Below are 26,523 nucleotides of genomic sequence, written 5' to 3'. Positions count from 1 at the left end.
CTTAATTTGGGGAAAACTGACATTTTAATAATGTTAAGTATTTCAATATTAATTATAATACATACCTAGTTTTACATTTTACCCCCAAAATTTCCAAAGAAATCACTGTAGAGGTATTTGTACTTTCATTAGGTATTCAGACATAATAAATTTTAGATAAAAGAGAGTTTATTCAGTAACAAAATAAAGAAAAATTTGGGGAATGTATTAGTCCATTTGTGCGTTGCCATAAAGAACTACCTGAGACTTGGTAATTTATAAAGAAAAGAGGTTTGACTGGCTTCATGGTTCCACAGACTGTGCAGGAAGCATAGCTGAGGATGCCTCAGGAAACTTACAATTATGGCAGAAGATGAAGGGAAAGCACATCTCATGTGCTGAAGTGGGAGGAAGAGAGTGAAGAAGAAGATGCTACAGACTTTTAAAGAACCAGATCTCGGGAGAACTCATCATGAGAACAGCAAGGAAGAAATCTGCCCCCATGATTCAATTACCCTTCACCAGGCCTCTCTTCCAACATTGGAAATTACAATTTGACATGTCATTTGGACAGAAACACAAATAAAAACTGTATCATTCTGCTCCTGGTCCCTCTCAAATCTTATGTCCTTTTCACATTATAAAATACAACCATCCCTTGTCAACAGTATCTCAAGTCTTAACGCATTTTCTCATTAACTCAGAAGTCCACAGTCCAAAGTCTCATCTGAGACAATGCAAGTCCTTTCTGCTTATGAGCCTGTAAAATCAAAAACAAGTTAGTCACTTCCAAGACACAATGGGAGTACAGGCATTGTGTAAATACACCTATTCCAAAATGAAGAAATCAGCCAAAACAAAAGGGCTACAGGCCCCATGCAAGTCTGAAACCCAGCAGGGCAGTAATGAAATCTTAAAGCTTCAAAATAATCTCTTTTGACTCTATGTCTCATATCCAGGCCACACTGATGCAATGGGTGGTCTCTCAATGCCTTGGGCATCTCTGCCCCTATGGCTCTGCAAGGTACAGCCCCCTAAGCTGCTTTCATCAGCTGGCATTGAGTGCCTGTGGCTTTTCCACGCACAGAGTGAAAGTTGTAAGTGGCTCTAACATTCTGAGATCTGAAGATTGGTGGCCTTCTCACAGCTCCACTAGGCAGTGCCCCAGTGGGGACCCTGCATGAGGACTTCAACCCCATATTTCCTCTCTTCACGGCCCTAACAGAGGTTCTCCATGAGGGCGCCATCCTTGCAGCAGATTTCTGCCTGGCCATCCGGGTATTTTCACACATCCTGTGTAATTCAGGTAGAGGCTTCCAAGCCTCAACTTTTGCCCTGTGTGCACCCGCAGGCTTAATACCATGTGGGAGCTGCCAAGGCTCACGGCTTGCACCCTCTAGGGCAGTGGCCTGAAATGTATCATGGGCCCTTTTAGTTACAGCTGGAGTTAGAGCAGCTGTGATGCAGGGAGCAATGTCCTGAGGTTGCTCAGTGCAGCAGGGCCCTAGGCCTGCCCAATAAACAACTTTTCCCTAGTAGGCCTCTGGGCCTGTGATGGGAGGGGCTTCTACGAAGGTCTCTGAAATGCCTTTAAGGAATTTTCCCCATTGTTTTGGCTATTAACATTCAGCTCCTCTTTACTTAAGCAAATTTCTGCAGCTGGCATGAATTCCTTTCCAGAATATGAGTTTTTCTTTTCTACTACATGATCAGGATGCAAATTTCCTAAACTTTTATGTCGTGCTTCCTTTTTAAATATAAGTCCCAACTTCAGATCATGTCTTTGCTCATGCATATGACAATACATAGAAGCAGCTAGGTCACAGCTTCAACACTTTGCTTCTTAGAAATTTCTTCTACCTGACACCTTAAATCATCTCCCTCAAGTTCAAAGTTCCACAGATCTCTAGGGAAGGGGCAAAATGCCTCCAACCTCTGCTAATGCATAACACAAGTGAGTTTTGCTCCAGTTCCCGATAAGTTTTTTATCTGTTTTTGAGATCACACCAACCTGGACTTAATTGTCCACATCACTATCAGCATTTTGGTGATAACAACTTCACAAGTCTCTAGGAAGTTCCAAACTTTCCCTCATCTTTCTGTCTTCTTCTGAGCCTTCCAAAGTATTCCAACCTCTGCCTGTTACCCAGTTACAAAGTCACTTCGCCATTTACAGGCGTCTTTATAGCAATGCCTCACTTTCTGATACCAACTTTCTGTATTATTCAGTTTTTGAATTGCTATAAAGAACTATCTGATAGTGGGTAATTTATTAAAAAAAAAAAAAGAGGTTTAATTGAGTCATGGTTCTTCAGGCTGTATAGGAAGCATGACTGAGGAAGCCATGTTTATAATCATGGCAGAAAGCAGGGGAAGCAGGCATGTCTTACATGCTGGAGGAGGAGGAAGACAGTGAAGGGAAAGGTGCCACACACTTTTAAACAACCAGATTTCATGAGAACTCACTCACTATCATGAGGACAGCAAGGGGGAAATACAATCCCATGATCCAATGACCTCCCACCAGGACCCTCCTCCAACATTGGGAATTACAATTCAACATGAGATTTGGGCAGGGAAACAAATTCAAATCACATCAGGGAATGACCAAATTGAGACAGAAAGAAAAACAATCAAAAGCAAATATATAAGTTCAAAAAATTCAGAGGTAAAATAAACTTTTTTGTATGACTAGCTATGAAGAATGAAACAGTCAAAGGAACTTATAAGGGTTCAGAAATTTTGGGGGCGAGTTAAACTTGGTAGATTAAGAAATGTGTTTGATTCAGCTGTAAAGTGTCATCCATTTGATAATTTCCAATTAGGGGTCGTGTATACAAGTCTGACTATATAAAGTGGTCACTTAATATGTAAATTTTATGAGATTAGTGAGTCTGTCTTGTTCACCATGATACCCCCAGCTTTCAGTGCTTGGCATATAACAGTTCTCAATAAGAATTTGAGAAATGAAAGAAAGACAAATGTATTTTTAAAAGAAGGCAGGAAGGAAGGGGAGATAGGACTGGATATGGAGAAAAGAAAAAAAGAAATAGAGAGAGATAGAGAGAGACAGAGAGAGAAACAGAGAGGTAGAAGTGGGAATAGAAAGGGAAATGAAAAGAGAAAAGAACTCTTAGTATATCTCAGAAAAGAGGCAGGCCCTTTTCCAGTAACATAAGTTATTTTCTCTTAAATAGTCTCATCCTCACTAATCTGATCACGTTGTTCATCTCATTTTCATCTGGAATGTTTAATATGAACATAGTGTAAAAGGGAAATTTAGATGTCTTTATTATTGTGAAAATCCTAATAAAAACGAAATGTGATCATTCAATGAATATTTATTTTTTCCAGGTTAGTAAGTATAATGATAATAATTTTTACATTGCAATAAAGCAAGGGATTAGAATGGGTTATTGCTTTTATAGCCCAACATTTATTTCACTTGATTCAGAGGCTTTCACATTATTGCATTTAAGAAACAATTACTGTAGTATCAGGTTGTCATTTTATTAAGGTAAAGTGATCTTCAACTATGACAGTTAAATGCAAATTTTAAAGTAGAAAAATCTCAAATTTAAATGGGACTAAGTTCTAAAAGTTGTAAGAATACCATTAGTTTCTCTAAAATAAAAAATAATTTTGAGGCATCTTTTCTATACTAGGAACTAGAAATAGAATATAAGAGGTTTTTTAGGTCAGCCTCTCACCTACAAGCAAAATAAACGCTATTTTATTGCAGAAAGGTAAAACCCTATTTTATTCTTGTATGATATTTTCCTTTATTCTTGCCTACACCAGGCTCTAAGTATCCAATGGACCTTTTGTACGTATAATGAACTGAGTCCAAACATTTTTAACACACAACAATTTCCCAGGCCAGTGACAGAATTGAGAAGCCAGTAGGGAACAAGAAAGAGAATGGAGGCCTGAGTAAATCAGGGGTCATTTTAATGGCAGTCAACTATAGTTGTGGCTAGAAGTGATTATTAGGGAAAGTTTTACTATAATTACATCATATTCTAAGTAACATGGATGGTTTGGTAATGTGACCATAATAAGAAAGATGAAGAAAAGTTATCTATACCATTTTAACATGGTAATCAACTTTTCAGAAGGGTAAAACCAAAATAATGGATACAACTGCAAAAATAGAGAGTATTTAGCGTTAGTTCAATCCCAGTATATTGCAAAAGAAAATCCAAGAGTGAAGAAGCAAATTAATGTTAAAAAGAACATGCTATGTTACCAGTACATTATCTATTAAAGTTGTTATATGGGTTGTCTGATTTTTCCTTTAATCCTAAAAATGTGACTTTATCTCTGTATTGGTTTCTTAGGCCTGATACGAGGAATTACCACAAGTTTCCTAGGGCTGCTGGAATAAATTACTGCTAACTCGATGGCTTAAAACAACAGAAATTTCTTGTCTTACAGTTCTGGAGGCCAGAGTCCTGAAATCAAGGCATAAGCAGGACCATGCTCTCTCCAAAGTATCTGAGAAAGAATTCTTCCTCACCTCTTTCAGCTTCTGATGGCTCCAGGTGTACTTTGGGTGAGGCCTTCGTGACTTTAATCTACTCTGTCTTCTTAACCTACTCTGTCTTCACATGGTTTTATCTTCCGCATCTCTCTGCCTTTTTCTTTTTGTCTTCTCTTGTAAGAACTTGTCATCAAATTTAGGGCCCATCCTATTCCAAGGTGATCTTATCTAGAAATGCTTTAATTAATTACTTCTGCAAAGACCTCTTTTTTCAAGCAAGATTATATTTTAAGATTTTAGGATTTAGGACATATATGTAATAGTTTTGAGGGTCATGATTCAATCTTTTGCAATCTCCATTTTTAGCAGTGAGAAAAATGTAACCATAGAAGGTAAATGTCTTCTCAAGAACATATTAGAATTTCCCAGGGGGAATTTAAACTGGTGTGTCTGAGACCAAATACTTTATCATTCTACATGACCCAGATTGCAAATTTCAATTGTGATTATACTGTCACATCTATTCTATGAAGAAAATCAAAACTGTACTTTTCAGAATACTTTAGTGAGCAAAAATATTAAAATACTACTTAAAATATAAATAATAAACAAAACTAACAGTATATCATAGGTAATCTAAGATCATGTCTAGCAAATAATGCCAAGAAAAATACAGAAGACCTTGGAGCTATTAGCAGAATAAAAAGTGTAAGAATTTTCAGAGAAAATGAAGAATTTTTAATAGATTACTTAAAACCTTGAATCTTATTTAACCTTTGGATTTTCTGTCACGGAAAAGAATCTTTGAACTGAAAGGGGGAGAAAAAAGAAATAGAGAGAGGACACTGAAGCCTAGGATAGATGAAGAGTTTGAAGGAGAAAAATTAGCTTTTTCAGGTTTCCTCACACAGGTGAATTCAACTAAATATTTAATGTAACTTCTGGTTGGTAAAATTACTAATCTATGCTGGTCAAGTTAAAAAATGATGAGCAGTTAGAGTTCAACTGGAAGAAGAAAGTTGTGTACATCATGACAACTTTTAAAAAGGAAGAGATCCACAAATTATGTATATACTCTTTAACTTTCTATCAACCTCTGGGGATATTAGAGAAACAATGGTTAAAGGATTGCTATTAAGACCTAGAGCCAAAAGGTCATCATTATGACTCACGATGAAGTCAATAAAGGCCATTCATTCTATACTAGGATTATTTTTTAAATTGGTATGCAGAAAGAATCTTCAAAATATATTTAGGCTTGAGAAGTTTTAATGTCCCCCCATAACACTGCGGTTCTTAGTCAGATATCAACAACTAGTTGAATCATTTTAACCAGACTACTGCTTAACACATCACTGTTTTCCATACATCCACTTGTCTGCACCAGTTTTTACTGACCCTACCTCCCATTCCTTTCACTAATTTTATAGCCTTCCCTGTCTCCCAGATTTTAGTATCTACCTGCCAATTCATTTGCCGTATTGCTGTCAAGGCAATATACTAATCTACAGAATTGTTCATCTGAGTCCTTTGTAACCTGATTTTATTCTTATTTTATTTATTTTCGTCAATTTTTCCTTATTTTTTTTAGTTATTTATTTTGCTAAATGAGCCCTGAAACATTGATTCTATGACTTTGCTCATTTTTCCTTCTGATAACAACCTAGTTGTGCTTTAAGGGTCTAGTACAAATGTTATGATTTCTTAAAGCTTTATTTTTCTGGTTGTCATAACCATCTCAGGTCTATGAATAAATTATACCAACATCTGTTCTTTCACTCAAATTGTATAAATGCATCTATTAAGAAGCAATGACTTTTTGATTTGTTTACTTTTTATTTTATCTTTCTAACTAGACTCTGAACAATTTTAGAATAAACCTATTTTAACCATATCCTTAGTATCCAGACACTGGCACTTAGCACGTGCCAACTAAACATATATTTTACAACAAACATAAAGGTTCCTTGTTCATTGGAAGAAAATTAATCATCTAATTGTCTTGAAGGCATGAATCATTTCTATGAATAACAGCATTCCTTCACCCAGTATGGGTTTAGTCCTTGGCTATATATCCACCTGGAAGAAATATTATAAAAGAAATTTTAGTATGATATAGTGGCTAAATTACTCCACGTGTTCAAGTTTTCAAGTCTGAGGTCCTATTTTCACTAAATTCTTTCAAAGATTAAATATTGTCACTTCCTTTCTAACAAATTTGCCTATATTTACAGTGTATAATTGTTAATTTTTAATTTGGTTAATACACATACAACTAAAAAATAATATTATATGAGTATTCATAGCCCTCTACATTTTTCTGAGCGTGAAACAGAATTCTGTTTGCCTTTCACTTTAGCCTCTAACTCATCTGCAAAGAAAAATATTGTTGCCTATTCCAGCTTCAGGTGTCTTATTTTTAATTAAAACTTTTATTGTGATAATTGTAGATTCACATACAGTTGTGAGAAGTAATATAGACAGAACACTTGTACAATTTGCCCAGTTTTTCTCCACAACATTTTGCAAAACTATAATACAATATTTAAACTAGAATATCTACATTGATACAATTTATGAATCTTGCGTTCATAAATGCAAGACTGGTTTTACTTGCCAGTCTTTTGATGCAGAATCTGAGCAAAAGATAAAAAAGGAAACAAGGGGAGGGCCTGTCATTGAGGATTTGCATCAGAAAGAGATTAATTTGAGATTTCACATGAGTGAGAAAAATTAAGGGAAAAGCAAGTGGAAGAGTAGATGTCCGTGGATGGGGTTATAAGGAAAGAGCCTCTTAGTTTGAAATAACGTTTTACATGGAAATAGAAAATGAGGGAGAATTTTAGGACTGTATGTGCCATCTTGTGAAGAACAGTGAGATAACTGTAATGAACAGTGAGGATTCAAAGATGTTTATACTTCCCACTTTTTTGTGTTTCAAAGTCTGGGTCAAAAAAATGAAATTGATATTATTTTTATTTTCTGTGAGATTGATGTTTCTTCCAGTCATCACTGATGGAGCCAGAGCCAGAGAAAGCCCTGTGGAAACAAACCAAGACCACACAAACGAGAACAATAAGAGGCTATTTAATCAGAGCTTGCTGTAGCAAGGGAGTCAAGCACCATCATCTGCGCTTGACAGAGACTCAGGCAGGCAGGGGAGTGGGAAAGCTTTCTAGTGGAAAAAGGGAAGGCTTCTGGTATTCCCTGAGTGGAGGTTGCTGGCATGTCATGCAAAGCATTTTATTAAATAAACATTATTACTTCAACAACCCATGCTCTCACTTTTCAAAAGTTTAATTAAAAAAATAAAGCGTTGCCATTCATATTTCCATGATCCCTTTGATTGAAATCAGAAACATTAGTTCATTTAGATTGTCTCTACATTTTACTACACCAAATGAAGTGAAAACTGAGGTTTTCCCTTAGGCAATTCTCCCAATGTTCCCTCAAATATAAAAAAATACAGATATTTGTATACATATTCTCTGTCTTAGCTTCTTAATTCATAAATTATCCATTGTTTCTAGCCCTTAGTTTATAAAAGTTTCCTGGTAAAAATGTTTTGTAATTCCAAAAGGTTTATTCTACAAATATTCTCCTTAAAATATGAGATTTTGAAAATGCATGATAAGAAACTTGGTAGTAGTCTTTCTGAGATTGCCTCAGGTAAAAGCATAATAATTGAATAATAACTTGCCTGCTTCTTGTAAATGGAAGAAAAATACATGCAATCATTTTCAACCTTCCACGTGCCTGATAAGAATCTATGGCTATGTTATTTTCTAAGCATTCTAATTATCGGCAAGGGAAAAAAAAAGCTAAGAGAAGCAAGAACATTAATATGCTTTTTTATTCTCTTCAGAAATACAAGTAAATTCAGCGTGTGATAATGACAGCTAGTCATGCTCTTCTCACGTTTATATTAATGACCATCAGTGTAAATGCCTGAGGCATTGCCTTCAGGTTTTGATGGTTCTGAAAGCCAGCCTAAGAAGTGGCTTCCTTTGCTCTATAAAGATTAGAGCTGATATTTAAGATAATGCCACAGGTACATAGCCAATAGCTTCCTCCAATCTGGAAGCATTTCAAATGAATCTTTCTCTTAGGACTCATTAATAAAACATTGGATTCAGCTCATCTTAGAACTATCTTTTAAAGGAGGCATGTTTAGTATAGAGCAAATATTATACTACGAAAACCAGCAGAATTACATTTTGCAAAGAAAAATGAATGACAAAGAAAAAGAAGGTTACATGTGATAAATTAAAGATAGGAAGTTATATTTTAAATATGGGGGTTGCATTTTTTTAAACGAAGTATTAAATTATTCAGATAAGAACACATTTTTTAAAGTCAAACTTTTGAAGCAAATGACTTCCTTTAAAGCAAATAAACCCTACCACTTAAAACTATAGATCACAAAGTATATGTTAATTGAATCTAGATGGATTCAGAAAAAATATAAATATAAATTTATTGAATAAATAAATGAATAGATTAGGTTTGAGAGTGAGTTATATATCCATATGTATAATACATATAGAATGATATGTATTATTCTAAAATATTGAGGCTTTCACTGAATGAGTTCACACATCTAAGTGCGCATGCACACACACACACACACACACACTTAGAACTCCTGTTATAGAGAAAGTGATTAACACTCCCTTCCTTCTAATGATAAATGTTAAGTAATTTGGTTTCATAACAGGAACTTGTATTGTCACTAATGTGGGACAAACCTAGGTGGCAAAGTTCTAAATCTAAGTTTATAGTCAGAGTATTTGGAAGTATGCGTTTGGTAGTCAGAAAGCAAGCAAACAATAATAACAACAAAAACAAACTTAAGGCCAAGAGAATAATCTGAGAATAAATTATATCATCATGGGACAGATAATAAAATTCCAAATGGGAAATAATATAAATTGAGTGAATCTAGGGTGCTATTAAAATGGATTTGGGCAAGGGGACAATAAAAACCCAAATATTGACTTATTTACATATAAAATTGCTCTATTATTAAAACCCAAATATTGGCTTATTTACATATAAGACTGTGCTATTATTGATTGGATTTTTGCAATTCAGGCAGCTTGTAATTTGTGTTGGATCAATGGAGCAGTGCTTTTCACAAGACTGCATACCCAGGTGGCTTTGGTCTTCTCAACTGTAAATATGAATTTTTAAAGCTGTAGCTTCAATGAGATGCAGAACCAATACTTTATTAAGTCAGTGTAATTACCCTGGAACTTTCTCTTATGTGAAAGAGAGATTTAAAAAGAGAGAAAAAGGACAGAGACAGAACTACTCCATGCTGTAATCACTCTAACTACATGAAATTCACCACTGCTCCATTAGAAAAAATATTTATCAGTTCCCATGTGCCAAGTACTTTTGTAGGCACTATGATTATAGCAGCGAAAAACTAAATTAGCAACATATGAAGTTCATGGGAAAAACTGCAGAGATAATTCAGGGCAATGGAAACAGCAATAAACACAAATAAGTATGTTATAGTGAAAGAGAGAACTGGGTGAAAGTTTCCATTTCTGACTAAAGGGCAGATTTCGTATGCCAACCAATGTCTCAGTTGTGTTGGAAAAAAACATAAAAATATTTTAAAGCAAATTTTTAAATGTTTCAACATATTAGATAAAAAAGAAGGGAACTTTACAAGCCAAAATTAAGGGCGGGAGAGATCCAGAAAAGTCAGAAAAACACCGGGTCTGGCTTCTGTCTTGAGGATATTTGTTGAAGCCAGTGAATATGACTTTTAGGTTTTCATTGCCTCACAGGACTCATGGGAGAGGAGAAAAGTAAGGTTTGCCCAAGATGGAGAGGCTAAGATAAGGTTTCTGCATATAATGCTAAGACCCTGAAAGCCTATTCTCTTAGTAAGTGCAACCGAAATAATCCTGCCATTCTTTAGGAGAGTGCTGGGAATTTTCTGTGGTGAACTTGTTGCTGCATAGAGAGGGGACAAATTCCTATTTACAACTTGAGAAGCTTTCACCACAATCAGGCTCTTCTGTGATTATTGCTAAAATTGTGTTATCTGAATGGTCTTGGGGGGGAAAATAAGAAACTAAACCAATAAGTTGTCATAAAGTAGTCCCTGAGACGTAGATCCCCCAAAATTGGCAGAAGCAAATGTAAATCCTCTCATAAAGAACTCACCATGAGTTTAGTCTTAAGGACTTTTTATACTTAAAATTATAAGATTTGCGCTGCATAGACTCACAAAATACCCAAGAAAATGGTGCTTATAAGCTAGCTAACACCAACTAAAGAAACCACACACACACACGCACGTGCACACACACACGCAAACACAGAGAATCAGATCTGCAAATACCTCGGATATCAACATTACAGATTCAGGAAAAAAAAATTATTTTTAATATACTTTTAAAAAGAAGTATCTAATTAAGTTAAAGAGCTTCTGCACAGCAAATGAAACTATCATCAGTGCAAACAGACAACCTACAGAATGGGAGAAAAGTTTTGCGATCTATCCATCTGACAAACGTCTATTATCAAGAATCTACAAGCAATGTAAGCAAATCTACAAGAAAACAAACAAACCCATTAAAAAGTGGGCAAAGGATATGAACAAATTCCTCTCAAAAACAGACATACATGCAGCCAACAAACATGAAAAAAAAAAGATCAACATCAGCGAACATTAGAGAAATGCAAATAAAAAACACAATGAGATACCATCTCACATCAGTCAGAATGGGGATTATTTAAAGGTGAAGAAACAACAGATGCTGGGGAGGTTGTGGAGAAATAAGAACACTTTTACACTGTTGGTGGGAATGTGAATTAGTTCAACCATTGTGGAAGACAGTGTGGTGATTCCTCAAATATTTAGAACTGGAAATACCATTTGACCCAGCAATCCCATTACTGGTTATATACCCAAAGGAATATAGGTCATTGTATTATAAAGATACCTGCATGCATATGTTCATTGTCACGCTATTCAAAATAGCAAAGACATGGAATCAACCCAAATGCCCATCAATGATAGACTGGATAAAGACAATGTGGTATATACACACCATGGAATACTATGTAGCCATTAAAAGGAATGAGATCATGTCCTTTGCAGGAACGTGGATAAAGCTGGGAGCCATTATCCTCAGCAAATTAACGCAGGAACAGAAAACCAGACACCACATGTTCTCACTTATAAGTGGGAGCTGAACAATAACACATGGACACAGGGAGGGAAACAACACTTACTGGGTCCTGTCAGGGGAGGGCATGGAGTGGGGAGAGGATTAGGGAAAAAAGGTAATGCATGCTGGCCTTAATACCTAGGTGATGGGTTGTTAGGTGCAGCAAACCACCATGGCACATGTTTACCTATGTAACAAACCTGCACATCTGCACAAATACCCCAGAACTTAAATTGTTTTAAAAAGGGATTGAAAATATAATTAAGAGACTATACAAAATGACCAAGAAGTATTTTTGTAATTAATAAGAACTTAGAAAAATAATACAAAACATATAATGATAGAAATTTAAAACATAGTTGAATGGCTTAATAATACATTAGGCCTATGTAATAAGGGAATTCATTATTTGGAATAGAAAATTAAAGAAATCATCTAGAGTGTAACACAGAGAGTGTGAGATAAATTAAATGAAAAATATGAATAATAGGCATGGAAGATATAAGAAGAATATATAATATAAGACCAGAAGGAAGAGAATGGTATAAAAGGAACAGCAAAATACCTAATAACTGTGAAGCTTTAATAAAAACAATTAATACATTTATAAAGTCCAAATAATTTTAAGCAAGAAAAAATAAAGAGATAATTATAAAAGTCGGTAATACATTCAGATAAGTACCAGTAAATCTCTCGAAGGATTCATAGCGTATGCATCATGTAGTTTTAGCAATATGGAACTAAGTTACATGTAAATAACAGGGAGCTAATCATCCAAATGCCACAAACTTTGGAATTAAGCAATGATCTTCCATTAATCTTCTCAATAAAAAATTATAATAGAAATTGAAAACGACATGCAAGTGAGTAATAAGAAAAATGCTCATTATCAAAGCTTGTCAGATGCAGCCAAAGTAAAATTTAGATAAAAATTTATAATCTTAAGTACACATATTAGTAATAAAAAGTGCTTAATATTAATGGGTAAAGCATTTATCTAAGAATTAGGAAAAATAAGCTAAGTAGAATAAATCTTCAAAAATGATGGAAAATAATAATGAACATGATAAGCAAAGAGAACATAAAATAATAAAATAGAAAACAAAGGCAGTTCTTGGTGTTTACTCACTATAAAAAATCATGAAAAGTGAAACATGCAAAGTAATCACAATAATCAGTGGGAAAATTATGATTGTTTCATGGCTTTCAAATTTTTTGTCAGGATAATGAAAGCTGTTGCTGTTGGTTATAAGGTATAAATGAAAAATAAAGCCACACTAAAATTAATATTCATTTAGAACATTGTAATTTAAAACATTAGACATAATGAGAATTTTATTTCTTTGTAGAAAATCATAGTAAGAGTAGTCTGAATATGCTTACCTTTTTCTTGTTGAATTACTTTTCCACATTTAGATGAATCCAACTTCTTTCTAAGTTGGATTGGCTTCTTACATTTTATGCCTTGAACTTTTAATGTTATAAAATATAAAATATTTCTGAGAGTTTCTTTAAAGTCAAGTTTTTGCTGCATTACTTTCTCTGAGACATTATCCTTTTTGTCACAACTGTTTTTCTTATTTACTTCAGTAAGTTCACCTTCATTAAATTCCTCTGACTGCATGTCTAAAGTCTCTTAGAAAGTGTCAGTGTCAATGTCAATGATATTCTGTCAGTTTTTTCTACTACAACTCCTTCTACACTCTATTTGATTTCTGCAAAATTATTTGCACAATATGGTAAAAGTTTCTACCATACTACATACATATTACTCATTGTTCATTCCTACCATTATGTCTTAGGGTCTTCAGTTATATTTTTATGTCATATTAGCTGTCAAAACTCAGCTAAAATAATCTCATAATCTCTAATGTTTTGTAATTGCTGTTTTCTTTAAATGTAGTAAGTACTTCCATTTTTTGACCTAAATAGGATCTATTATTGGAATTTTTTTATTACACCTGTCTTCTACCTGAAATAGAAGTAAATGTTCTATTTTAATCACAAACAGATTTCTGTTCTTAGTAAAAAATAAGCTAAAAGATGTTGAAATGACTTGATCTTGATTTTTAATCATTAGACTTTTTCAATTTGGGCCAAGATTTTTTTATGTTTTGTTTTGGGGTTGCAATTTTCAAATCTTCTAATCACTTTTAAAATTACTTTCAGTTTTTACTTTTTGTTTATTTTATGTATTTTCATTTTCGTTGGCTGATTCACTCATTTGACTATCAATTTCTGTGAAATGTCATGTTTACTACTGAAAGAAAAGGAGGCAACGCAACTACACACTTTGCTGTCTGTGCATAAACTGAATAAGATATAAAGTGACTGGTCATGAACAGAATTTGTAAAAAAAAAAAAGTGACATAATTATGCAATTACTCAGCGTTATTATACCATAATAGCTGAAATTTTAGCTGTTTTCTTGAGGGCCTGGTGTTTTTAACTAAACCATGGGAACTGAAATCCATATATATCAGAACAGTATAAAGCAAAGACTGCCTACATATCAATAGTGAATATTAATAAATCCAACACTGACAAAACTCCAGGGATATCGGCTAAAATAAAAGAAAGCTAACACAAACACATACTCACACACAGAGAGAATGATAATGGTGACATTATATGTCATAGGTGTTAAAAATACTAAAATGATATTCATAGCAATGGGTTGAAAAGCTTGTACAATAAGATCAAATTCCTAGAAGCTGAACCTATCAAAATGAAACCAAAAAGAAAGAAAATACCTGGAGAGTCTCATAATCTTTTAAAAGTTGAAATAAAAGCTTAAAATTTCCTTTAAATACATCACTAGATACAGAAAGTTATGCTGCTATATTCTACTGAATATTTAGGGAATAAATTACAAATACACCATCAACTAGTCCAGATTTAAAAACTAGAGAAAATAGTGTCTCTTCTCAATTTTAATGAGCCTATCATAATAGGAATATCAAAATCTGAAAAGGAAGTATGAGAAAGAAAAACCCATACTCCACTGTCACTCAGTAAATTAAAGAAAAAAGTTCAGTAAAATTCAGTATTGGCACATCAAATTCCAGCAAGGTACATCAAGACCACATTAGTTTTACAGTATGAATAAATAAATAACCTTAGAAAAATGATAAACTACATTAATAAAATAAGGGAGAAAAACATTACAATCTTTTCAATCTGTAGAGGTTGGAATGTATTTTATAATTATTTTGTAAATAAACATAAATAGAACATTAGGGATAGAAAATTTCTTTTAAAACTCATAGCAAATCAGCTACTACATCATGAAATGTTAATGCATTCTCTTTAAGATGATAAAAAGACAGTGTCCCTCTATGATCACTGATATTTATTACTGTACTAAAAGTCTTAATGAGAACAATAAGGCAAGAAAAGTATAAGGTTTAAAATGAAGAAATCAAATTCAATATAATTTTCTGCATAAAATATGTAAAAAAGATCTACAGGTAAAACATTAGAATTAATGAGTTAAGCAAATTGCTGACTACAAATTATTAACTTATCAATTTTGTGTGTGTAAACTTACTATACACATCTAAGCAGCAGAATGTCATTTAAAAATTACATTTATAGAATAAATTATAAATTAGTTAAGAATCTAAAGTTGCACAATTCATTAAGAGTAAAGCTATAATATTTCATTGAGAGATATTTATTGAGACCTACATGTATTTGGGAAATACTATGTTCATGGATTAGAAAAATGCCAAATTCATATCTAGAGTCTCACAAATTCATATTTAGAGTCAATAAGTTCCAATTAGAAACTTCATGCCTTATATATTGTTTTACAATTTGACAACATAATTCTATAATTTACATGAAGGAGAAAAACTCTATGAATAACCAAGGCCATTCTTTAAAAAATGGGGTGGAAGGGTGTGCCTTATTTTCAATTATAAGGTATTTGTACAGAAATAGGCAATATGATAAATTTCAGTCCATACATTTTTGGAAATGGGATTTATGAAAACTCTGTTATTGACAATAAGTAAGAAAATTGTAGATCATTTTAACATGATTCTGGGACAACTGGCTGTCAAAAAACAATGAAATTATAGCATACCTAAAACCATGCACAAAAACTATGTCCAGGCTATTTGAAGAGAAAAAAATAAAGCCATTTTAGGAGACAACGTTGCAGAAGATTGTTATAATTTTTCTGAAGAAATGATTTCTGAAACAAGCCACAAAATGCAAAAGGCATAAAAGAAAGAGATATTGAAAGACATTAAAAGGCAGACACCATAGAGAGTGCCAGGCATCATAGTGGGCACTAGAGAAATAATCAAATGATTTTCAAATCATTTGTGAGACTGAGTCAAGATAGAGCCTGTATGGGTGTACAAAATGAGGTTAGAGGGATGAGATGAGATAAAACAGTTTGGAACATAAATCAAGGCTTACCATCATGTCAACAGAGTTAAATAAACTTAAATTTGAATTCTGCTCTTGGATTCGCTCATGGGAAAACTAACCAAAAGTTCCCTAATCCTTTGAACCACAATTGTCACACCTGAAAAACAGGAAGCATATCAGCCGTTTCATAGACTTTTTATAAAGTTTAGAGGATGCAATAATAGACCTAATACCCATAGAGTGTTGTGTCTGTGTCAGGAATTGCTCGTGTGTTAACCAATTTCGTTCCCACAATACACTATGATATAAGTATTCATATTATTTATTTTTTGCAAATATGAAAACTGACTTGCTTAAGGTCACATGGTAAGTGGCAGAGGCAAGCTTAAGATTCAAAGCTAGAGGATATGGATTCAGAGTCTGAGATCTTACCACAGCCAAATCTACCTTTCTATCTCTGTAAATAGATTTTTCTGAAGTGTACATGGATAGTGCAACTTAGCAGACGCTATTACTATTTTCCAAACAACCCTACAAAATACATATTAATCATCTTTATGGCTAAGAAATATGGTGCTAAATTGTAAAGCTGGGAAGAAAATTTACATATATGATGTGATTAAGGAAAAACTATATATATATATATATATATATATATATATATATATATATATGACTAATAACATTGCAATAATGTTTTTATCTGTCAGTCTTTCCCATTATATACTGTGGGCTTCTCAATGTCAGGAACTGTGCTTTATTCATTTTTTCATTCTACATGAGTAATAGATGTCAGCACATAAGACATGCTTGGAATATGTGTAATGAGTAAATAAGTGACCACGAATTACAGAACTAGCTAGCTAGTATTAGTTTGGAAATCACATTTGACTTTGTGTAAGTTATATATTCCCTGAATCTCAGGCTATTTAACCATATATGTTAATAAAAATGCAGACAAAGTGAAAAGTGGGCTGAATTGGAACTCACATGCTGTCACCTATTTGACATCTATATGTATATCTTGCCTTCTTTTGTCCCAAAAATCTTCACAAAATCCTGGACACGCAAAAGTCATTTTTAATTTTTTTACTGAATTTTCAGAAGGCACATTGTTTTTCTGAAATTAATACAAAGGTATATGGCAAATTAAAAACTATAGAGATGGTGAGATATCCAATTTTCTGGATTCCTTTGAAATTATTTTACTAATCATGACATGGGAATGTCTAGCTTATTGACAAAATGTGCTAAATCAAGGTAAAGAGACTACTTAGGGATTCTATAAAGAGGTATTTCTTACATCTCAAAAAAGTGTTACCTGAAGCCTCAGAATAGTGCAGCATGCATTATTTTATTTAATCTTTATAAACATGAAAGTATATAAGAACATTCCTTCAGCTATTTGAATAGTGAATGATTTTGGAAGAAAGATGGTAATGCTAGACCCTCAATTCTCTGCTTTCACAAGGGTCTTTCATTTGCTCTTGGGAGTTACACTTTCTTTTGTTTCTCTTTCTCTTTTACTTCATTTCTTAGCCAGACTTACCAGAACAGCAGCTGCAGCATGATATCATTATTTTAATTGTTTGCATGCTATAAAGCTGTTAAAAGCAATTTTAATTTTTACCAGTAAATAGGTTTTATTACAAAGTTATATTGTTGCTCGTAGCTATCCAAAGTAATAGGTACTTAGGAGAGTATTTTAGTCTGAACTGTTATGTCTCCTTTATCCACTGTATGCCTAGCCAAGTGTTACAATTCTGCCCACAGGATAATAACAAAAAAATGCTAATAGGAGCAATTAAAAGATATGAATAATACTGACACCTCTTTATTATCTTCCAGGTACCACTGGAACTGCCAGAGACATTAAATGGTAATGATGCGGTTACAGTTATTTGCCAATTGAAGTGATTCCTAAAGAAACACAGAGACATTTATTTCCAAGCTTTGAAGGGTTTTGAACTTCATTATTAGATTTAGAAAATAAAGCAGTCATCTATAGAATTATCTATATGGTAACTGATGATGCCAGACTGCTCCAAAAAATTAAGCACACATGGGCTAAATTTTTATACCAGACAATGAAAATTAAACTCATGGTTCCTGTATTGCTTAATAATGTCAACTTGTTTTGGTTTCATTTTTCTTGTTTTTTTTTTTTCTTTTCTTTTCTCCCCTTTCCTTTTTTCTGTTGTTCATTCTCTTTCTCTCTCTCTCTTTTTTTTTTTTTTTGCTGTGATTTTCTGTGCCTCTCTACTGTTTTTGCTGCCTTTTTGCTTCTGCAGTTACAGGCACACCCCATTTACTAAACGATGAATATCGCCATATTCATCAATTGATTTCATCATATTCATCAATATCACCATATTCATCAATTGGCGTTGTCTTAGAGTATCTGACCTCATCAACTATTCATATGTGTTTCAGTGATGAAATGTGACTTTCCTTAACTGGTCTCTTTCTCATGTTTCATCATTAATCTTAATGCCTAATTAAAGTGTAAGCATGATAGTCTTCATCCCTTTGCTTCTTTCTAATTTTTCTCCTATTTTTATTTTAATCCCTTCTTCTACCATACTCATGTTTTCCAAACTCCAATTCATTTGGAACCTTCCTCGAAAATCCCTAATGTGAGATATTCGGTTTGCTTCTGCTTAACCTTCCTCTTATCCATTGTCAAACACACACACACACACACACACACACACACACACACACACACACAGACACACACACACACACACAATTTATAAATTTGTAAAATGAGAGGAGAGTTTATTTCTTATAAAAGGTTATAGCTTGCAAGGTGGCCATTCCACAGGCTGGGAACCATGCCTCCAGCAAAGATCAGGAACAGGCACTTTGAAAGAGGATGGGTTGGGGTAGGAACTTTATGCTAAACAGTTTGGCTAAACACAGATATTCACCAGCCTACAGGAAGAGCTACTAATATTCCTGAAGACACTCCTGACACATGCATATTGAACATGCCTGTAACATATGACGCATGTTCACTTTGGGGGGGGGGCATTAGAGTAAACACACCTGATAGCAATAATTTAAGTACACCCTTAAATGACCCGCTATAGTAGATGCACCTGAATGTGGTCCAAGCTAGAGAATCCAGGAGTAGCCAATCTGAAGATTCCTTCCTTATCAAAGAGGAAAATTTGACCCCCCACCTCAAACCACCCAGCCTGTCCCATGGAACAGATGCTGTATAGGGGATTAGCGTCCTGAGTTTTAGGTTTAATGAAGGTTGCCAAATGTAGGTCGTTAGAAGGAGGGTGTTAAATAGAAATGCTATATGATGTTTGCAGGAAGTTGCACGGAGTTGCAGTTTTCTTGCCCAGGCCATCGCCACTGGGCCCTGTGGTTATGTTGTCCAACTCACAGGCATTGGACTCTCTTCCCTGTATGTAAGCCCCTAATCAAGCCCCATGTCTCATTTGCTGGCTCTGGGTCTCTTCTTTGGCCTCTTGAATCTGGTGCCTTCCATACTGAGGTTAGTAGGAGTTTGACACAATAGGATGGAGACCTAACATGTAAATGTATTACAGTTAGGCTCTATATGTCAAAAGGTCTTTTCAGGACATAAAGGCCTGCAAGCGCACAATCTCTGTATACTGGCCAGGAGCAGTCCATGGTCACTAGTGTTCTTATAAATAAAGAAAATTAAAAGTTCTTATAAAAGTTACCAAAATCAGAGTCTTGGCCAATCCAAGCTCTAGTTGTGGCTGGTAAAACAGGGGATCTGTCAATGTCTGTGAGCTGGATGAACTGTAATTATTTTAATATTGCTTATCTCAAGACCAGTGCTTGTTTAGCTGCCACAGTGAAAGAAAAACCTTGTGGCAGATAGAACATAGTTGATTCTTTAAGTGTTGGGGGCCAAAGTGTGGGGGAGGGGTGCCGTGCATTACTTAACCCTTGCCTGGCATTTAGCTCCTGTTTGTAATTTGGTATCTTATTGCCACAAAGAGTGTTCTGTCAGTCTTAAGATCTCTATTTTAAGATTAATGCTGGTCAGTTGTCTGTAAACCATAAAGAGGAGGGGGTATAACAAAGGCTATATGACTTCCTCTAGCGTCATTGCCAGGAACTCAGTTTTAAGATTTTTCTAGGATCCCGTTGGCCACAAGAGGGTCCATTCACTTGGGGTGAAGGGTCCTCAGGATTTTAAGTCTATATCGTTCATCTTATTCTGAACTTTTGTGTTTCATGTTGGAGCTTTCCAGTAAAAACAAATGGATGGGCCAGAATTATTTTTAATTTTCTTTCCCAATTTCACTTAAAAACAAACTGAATTCATTATGCTGCAGAATCCTATGTTGTGTTCTGTCCCTGGCTCCTTTTATCTTTTTGCCATTTCCATCTCTTGGCAGAAGATTTTCTCTTCTTCAAGTGAGAGCTCAAGAGTGATCTCTCATCCAACCTGCTCCCTTCCAGCTTGAAGTCATAGATCTACTAATTTCAGTTCTCCTCCTTTGCAGAGTCTGTATTTATCTTTTATTATTCTGCCTAGGGACTTAAGACTTAAACATCTTTTCTCAAATAAAATAAAAGAAGTACATTATTTCATCTACACACTGGCCTCCTTGAGGGCAGTGTTTACAGGTGAGAATTCCTGTATTTCCCACACATATTCTGGTCTCAAACAAATACATGGTTATATAAGTGGTTTATGGCTAATTAAAAGTTATCTTTTCTGCCCACATTGATATTGATCAGTAATGAAAATAAAATAAATCCCAAGTAAAAGGTTGACAATTGGAAAGTTATATTCAGTTATCCTGAATTTGAGACCCAGGTGTCTCACTTACTAGTTTATCTCTCAGGACCTCAGCTAATTCATCTGTAAATGATTTTTTGTCTTAATTTACCTCAGAGTTTTTAAATTCTATATTATAATCTATTATTCTATAGCCAAGAGATATCAGTTGACTTCTATTTATTTATATTTAAAGTTCATAATAGTTAGTAAACAAATTTTACTGCATATCCTTTATGGACCAAGCTTGTTCCAGGGATAGGTAATACTATAGTTAACAAGACAGAAAAACTGCCTGAATTCTAGCAAACAATGTTTTGAATGAGGAGAAAAGCAATAAATACTTCAAAAAAAAACTTTTTAAACAATGAATTAAAAAATAGACAATAAACACTTCTTTTAAAAATATCTAATTCAGATTTGATAACTATTAGGAAGAAAATAAAATAGGGTGAGGGGACACAGAACGGAAAAGCTACTTAATCAAAAATCAAAAGGACAGCTGAGCTGACTTAATGATGAGCCATGGAGTCATTTGAGCTGAGGTCTTAGTAGTGAGAAGTAGGGAGCCACATGAGAATTGAAGCAAAGGATTCCAGACAGAAGACACAGCGAGTGCAAGAGAGGAAAAACTGTCCCTGCCAGTGTGGCAGTAAAGTAGGGGCAAGTATTTGGCATTTACTCCAGGTGGGGTGAAAAGCTGGTAGAAAAATTTACATGGAGGAGGGATGTGCTTACATTGAAAGAAAAAAACATTTCACTCTGGTCACTATTTGAAGTGCACCTGAACGTTTGTTCCAAGCTAGATAATCCAGGAGTGGCCAGCTTGGAGACGCCTTCCTTTTATAAAGAACAGCTGAGTCCTCACCCCAACCCACCCACTGGAATACAGGCTGTAGAGGAGATTGAGGCCTTGAGTTTTGAGTAAAGTAAAGGTTTCCAGATGGAGGTTATTAGGGGGATTGTGTTAAGTGAAAATGCCATATCAGCTGCATGATGTTTGCAGATGGTTGCAATTTGCCTGGCCAGAGTATACGGTGTGTAGGCACTTTAAGATGATGTGAAGCAAGAGGGAAACCAAGGAGAATATGTTGTTTTTATTTTTTGCTGCATACTGGGAGAGACAAGAATAGATTAGCGTTAATTACTAATGGACGTTTGAGACATAGTTAAGATTTACTCTCTCTATATACACACACATACATGTATATACATATTTTTAAATTTTAAGTTCTGGGATACATGTGCAGAATGTGCAGGTTTGTTATATAGGTAAATGTGTGCCATGTTGGTTTGCTGCACCTATCAACCTGTCACCTAGGTATTAAGCCCTGCATGCATCAGCCATTTGTCCTGATGCTCTCCCTCCCCTAGCCACCCCCAACCCCACAGGCCATGTTGTGTGTTGTTCCCCTCCCTGTGTTCATGTGTTCTCGTTGCTCAGATTTACTAAATATTTTTAAGGTAGAACAGTCTGGACTTACTGTAAGGAACATGGCTGTGCAAGCATAGGCCTAGCCAAGCAGGCACAGGCCGAGGTAAACATCCTGCATGACTCAGCGGAATTGGAACACAGGTGCACAATTCCATGCATATAATTATAGCCATGTAGCCATAACATGGGGAGGCTTATTATCTGACTCTGAGCCACTATTTTATGTGAGTTATATAAATGTAGCACAGACACTGTGAGAGAGCTGCTGAATAAAACCATATCCCATCCAGCTGCTGTCTCTTGATTGTTCTTTCAGCTCCCTGCTGGTCCACCCACTCCCTTTAGACCTCAGCTGGGGCTCAAATGTAACATTTAGCGTTGTCAGCAGGATAAAGTGAGTGGATCTTCAGTCCCCTAGGCTCCTGGGCAGGCTATGTGGCCGCAGCATGATGGGCTGTGGTACCCAGTGGCAGCGGTGCTGCTGGGATAGGCCCCAGTGAAACATGGGAGGTAGTGGGCGGGTCTCCTGTGAGTGTGGAGAAAGCACTAAAGCAGCTGGAAGAACACAGTGCTGAGAAGAAATGCAATGCACCTTTGCCGGCAGAGTTGGATGGGCATTTCTGACTGCCCTGCGGGAAGTACACGCTCAGTCCCTGCGGGATGCTGCACAGGTAAAGGACCTCTACATGCAAGCCACATGCCCGGGGACCCAAATGCACAGCTTGGAGCAAAACTTGGAGGTAAGGGACCTCCAGACACAAACAGGGCATTTAGAGGCCCAGATAAACATGCTGGAACAGGAGTTAGAGACTGCCGTCAGTGTGACCTTGAGCCCATGCTCGCTGCTGGAAACTCCCCTTCATGAGCAGCCGATGGCGCCTCAAGGGCGGGCTTAGGGGCCCCCTACTGTGGTGGAACACACTCCGTATAGTGCCTATACCTCCGCTGAGCTCCGGGAGTCAGGCAAGCATTATCGGCAGCCTCCCGGGGAGCCCCTTCTTGCTGGTTACTCAGACTTTGGGGCGAAGCAAGGGTGTGGTGGAACAAGCGGCCTTATGAAGGCCGAGTTCCGGTGGACTTTGTGTCCCTGGGAGTTTATGGGTCTGTGGGGAAACAGGATGGCCATGTCTGCCAGAAAATTGAACTGGGCACTGTACTTGGGGATCCCCTTATGTGTCTGCCACTGTGTTCCCCACATTGCTTAGATGCCCACACACCTGGAAGGTGCTACATTACTGGTTTTTGTGAGTGTGGCAGGTCCCCTGGTGGCTCTACCACTTAGCAATAATGATCTCTGGAGCAGGTGTCGTCACTGTAGAAATGCAGCTTACCGCCTTTGCAGAACACACAGCTGGGGCCCTAAATTACACCAAATTGCCCTCTTTCTGTTAATAAGCTGGACCTCTACCTAGAATAGAGAAACATAATAGGAGAAATAGTACAACTGAGTTATCATAAAGCACAAGTAGTAAATGAGGCCAAACTTAAAAGACCGCACATCATAGCATTTAGTCCATATGCAAAGGGTAGGTGGAAATTTTGGGTCAGCTAAACATCATATACTAATTTTGTTAAATATGTTTTGAGTTTTGTTGGAAATTTTTCTGTGCATTTGATTTGTAAATGTGGTTTTGGCTGTTATACGAAGCATAGATAAAGGGATACTGTAACTTATTTTTTGCATCTCATGTTTTATGATGAAAAAGTAACTATTGATCCATCAGATTGTTTTCCCTTTAAAAGGGTTTAATGCATAAATGAATTTTGGAAAACACTGATTTTGGAGCAGGATAGAATATGCATCTATTTTCATGCTACCGTTAAACAGAACTGTTATCCCTAACTTGTCAATAAGAACTCTGAGACTCCAAGTAGAACGTTAAAGGGATGTGGCGATTAGGGATAACAGTTGTCTCATTAGATAATTGTCAGATTTTTAGAATCATGTATGTAATGTTGCCTTATATTTTTATTTCTCATCCAGAGTCTCTCTCGAGCTCAGTAGTCAACATTTATTCTGCACCCTTATGACTATATCCATTTGGGTATCTCAAACGCAGTTGCAAAGCAATATATCTAAAACTTGCTATCTCCTTCAACCAGACCTTCTCTAGTATTTCCTAACTTGTGAATGACACCATCAGACACTAAGTGGTAAAATTGTTTTTAACCAAAACTTCACAATTGACCTCTCATTCTCCCTCTTGCTTCATGTGTAAGACATCCTCAGGTCTTTGCATTTCACGTCCTTAAAAGCTTTTAAATCAGCATTTCTCTATATTCCATTTGTGACTACCTTAGTTCAGGTCTCAACCCGTATTTTCTGAATTAGTTTCTGATAGTAAACTTCTGGTCTTGATTTTACCCAATTCATTCTCCATGATAAAGGCAGATTGGCTTGCTGAAAAAAAAAAATCACACCTGCTTATAAACTTTGGAAGCCATTGCCTTTAGAAAACACTAATAGCTTAATTTCTTAATATGGCTTATATGTTTTTCATGTTACAGTCTCTGCATATATCTACAAGTTTATCAGAGTAATTTCTTGGCAATTTTTCCTGATATCTTTAACTATTTGTCCTAACTGCAATTTTTCAAATGTGTCATTTTTGTCTTTTGCACATAATACTCTTCTGATATCTGGAACACTGATGATTGCTACCTGCCCTCCCTGATTTTTTACCTGTTTCATATCTTTTCCTCACCTACAAAGACCAGATTAAATGCCTCCAACATTTAACCCCCACTTTTGAATGGTGTACCATTTACCCCATTATATCCTAATTAATTGCTTACTGTTTTTTTTTTTTTTTTCCATCTAACTGTGAGCTGCTTGTAAGAGGTTCTTATTTATTTATAATTGTACTCCTAGTGCCTTTCACAGTAGTTTTAAAAATTTTTGGTTGAATGCTTGGTAAAAATTAAGTGCTAACTGAATGTAAACAAAACAGGTGTGCTTCAGTCAAGAATAGGTCGAAGTAAACATTTCATCCAGCATGACTCAGCAAGTTTGGAGCACAGGCGCACAACTCTGTTCACTCTGTAACCTGTTTGTGTAAACTCATACTTGGCTCTAAGCTACTGTTATCTGTAAGGAGTATAACTGCCCTGCCACCTTGCAGGTGGATAGAGGGAGAGAGAAAGAATAAAGCTGCTGATGATATGAATAGCACTGCTGCTGTCACTACATGCATAATAGAGCTGGCAGCCTTGCAAGTGGACAAGGAGGGGAAGCCAAGAAATGACGAGCACACCAGGCAGTGCAGTTACAGGCGTGGGAATGGCAGGAGCCTCAGAACCAGCTACCAAGAAGGGCTGCAGCCAGGGCAGGCAGCCAAGACAAAGGCTGACAGAGCATAATAAAGCCATATTTCACCTGCCTAAAGCCCCTCGAGTGTCCTTTCAGCTACCTGCCACTCAGCCACCAACTCCCCTTGGACCTCAGCAGGGGCTAGAACCTGACACTTGGTGTGATACTTGGTGTAGTTGGCAGGATACTGAGGTGACTGAGTCTTCGGTCTTTGCTGATTCTGAGTCAGCCATGTGGCTACAACATGGGTTGTGGTACCTGGTGGCAGCGGTGCTGCTCAAATGAGCTCCAGTGGAAACCTGGGTGGTGGTAGATAGGCCCCCTGCAAGCATGGAGAAGCTACTAAAGCAGCTGAAAACACAGAGCACTGAGAAGGAGCAAGCTTTTGCCAGCAGAGTTAGATGGGTGTTTGTGACTGTGCTGTGGAAAGTGCATGCTCAGTCCCTACAGCATTCCACATGGAGCTATGGGAATTAAAGAAACAGTGCCACTAGCGTCCAGAGGAACTTCTGCCCACCTGGATTCTTTATCTATGGGATGATGGAGCAAATAGTATCTCCAGTTTCACCTCTGGAATAGACAGGTGACTTCCATCATGACTCATCCCTCCCTCCCTCCATCAACAGTTGCATGTGAGCAGGCAGTTAGCAGTGGGGTGAGGCAACTATACTTTAACTAAATTGCTAATGGTGGCCATACAGACAGTGTGGCCTGATGTCTGTGAAATACCAGAAACTATCAGTAGATGGCAGTCGTATACAGACTTGGTGCAAGTCATTCAGAAGGATAATGCTTTGAGACCCAGTCCTGCCCAGGTGCTCCAGCTCAAAGACTAAGTAAGTGCTGCAGCCAGGCGAGGGTGTAGAGCCTTTTCTGTACAGTGAGTGCTTGTACTAGTAGGTACTGGTGCAGATTGAAGCCTTGTTTATGGGAACCCTGATAAGTTTCCCGGCAAGACTGTGT

The sequence above is a fragment of the Macaca fascicularis genome, chromosome 18 (genome assembly GCF_037993035.2).
Source record: "Macaca fascicularis isolate 582-1 chromosome 18, T2T-MFA8v1.1".
Lineage (NCBI taxonomy): Eukaryota > Metazoa > Chordata > Mammalia > Primates > Cercopithecidae > Macaca > Macaca fascicularis.
This window is presented reverse-complemented; position numbering follows the sequence as displayed.